The following is a 2,011-nucleotide window of genomic DNA, read 5'->3' as shown; positions in this document are numbered from 1 at the left end:
ACCCAGAGTAATTTTCAAATAACTCACCATAGTTTAAGTCAATTCTGTTAGGTCTAAATGGAGTCGTTGTTGTTTTTTATTTTATTTTGATCTGCCAATAAAAAGCACTGTCAAAATAAAGAAATTAAAGTTAAATAGAGCTATTTATTATTTACCATAAGTGAAGGAGACACTTAGACACACTGTATTATCTTTCCAAAAAGAATGTTCAACCTTAGGAGATGAATGCACTTCAGACTTAATAGTGCATGTCAAAACAAAGTTTATCAAAACAAGACAAATTGTCATAGTTCATAGCCCCAGTTCCATTCCATTCTTCCCAAAATCTAAACCTACCATTTGATTGGTGTGTGTGTGTGTGTGTGTGTGTGTGTGTTTGTGTGTGTGTGTGTGTGTTTGAGATAGTGTCTCTCTGTGTAATCTTGGCTGTCCTGCACCTCACTGTGTGCACCATGCTGGTTTAGAATTCACAAAGATCCCTCCCATGGCTCTGCTAGAATTAAAGGCATGTACTATCATGCCCAGCCTGGGTTGTGGTTCTTAACACCTAACCATCAATCAAGTACTACCAAGACTGAAAAGACTGAAATTCTTGCTGTCCCTTTGGCCACTTCTCTGGAATCATCTTTTGAGTATCCAAATTGAATGTGTGGTGATTTCAAGATTTCCAGTTTATCATTAGTGAGATATTTTAAGTAACTTATTCCCTCTGTAATTAATAAAATACATCCTAAGAGAAAACAAGAAAGTGAAATTTTCTCTGTGACAAGATCTTATAAATTAAATATTAACTGTGGATAAAATTATTCTGAGAATGCAAAGAAAAATACCTGAACACACTATACTACAGAGAGAGAGAGAGAGAGAGAGAGAGAGAGAGAGAGAGAGGGAGAGAGAGAGAGAGAACTAGTAAACAAAGTCAGTAAAATTATTGAGTATAAAATCAACACAAAATTCTATATTATTTCTATATATGTATAATAAACTATTCAAAAAGGGTAAGTGAGATGCTCAGAACGAATATCACTTACCTTAGAAACTATAAATAAAATAATTAGGTTTAAATTTAACAAACAGTGAAATGCTTTTATAGTGAGAAGTATTAATATTGATTTTAAAACTTTAAGAATACAAATAAATGATAAGACAGCTCATGTTCATAGATTGAAAGAATTAAAGTATTTAAATGTCCATTCATACTACTCAGAGTTAGATACCAATTTAGTGCAATCTCAATTACAATTCCAAAGTAATTTTTCACAGAAATAGTAAAACAATATTTAAATTTGTAAGACATTAACAAAATACCACAAGTAGCAAAATCAAAAACCAAAACAAAGTTGAAAGTATCACAATACCTGACTCAAAACACGAAGTAATTATAAGCAAAACAACATGCCACTGGTATTTTTAAAAAACTCATCAAGGGATGGAGATGGAATGATAGAAACTTACACATTTATAGCCAACCAATTTTTGACAAAGGCACCAAGGCATACAATACGAAAATGGCATTCAATCAGTGAGTGATGCTGAGAAAATTGGCTATTTATTTTCAGGATAATGGAATTAGAACACTATTTTCGAGCAGGCACAAAAACTCAAAATAAATAATAACTTACATTTAAGACCTGCAATGGTAAACTAACAGACCAAAACTTAGTGAGACAACTTCACAATATTGGTCTGGGAATTTTATGCTTGGCAAATAACCTCAAAACTCAAGTAATAAAAGTAAAAACATAAAAATTTGGTTTCCTTTTCATAGAAAAATAAGCACTCTTCTGAGCAAAGAGACAAACTACACATGAGAGCAGTGTTTGCAAAGTATATATCTGAGAGGAGGTTAATATTTGAAATATATAAAGAACATAAACAACCAAAAGCAAGAAAGCAGTACAATTAAAGTGGGCAAAGTATTTGAGTTGACAGCTCTAAAAAAATACACATTAGGGCTGGAGAGATGGCTCAATAGTTAAGAGCAGTGGCTGCTCTCTCAAAGGTCCGGATT

The sequence above is a fragment of the Arvicola amphibius genome, chromosome 2, assembly GCF_903992535.2.
Source record: "Arvicola amphibius chromosome 2, mArvAmp1.2, whole genome shotgun sequence".
In the NCBI taxonomy this organism is placed as follows: Eukaryota; Metazoa; Chordata; class Mammalia; order Rodentia; family Cricetidae; genus Arvicola; species Arvicola amphibius.
This window is presented reverse-complemented; position numbering follows the sequence as displayed.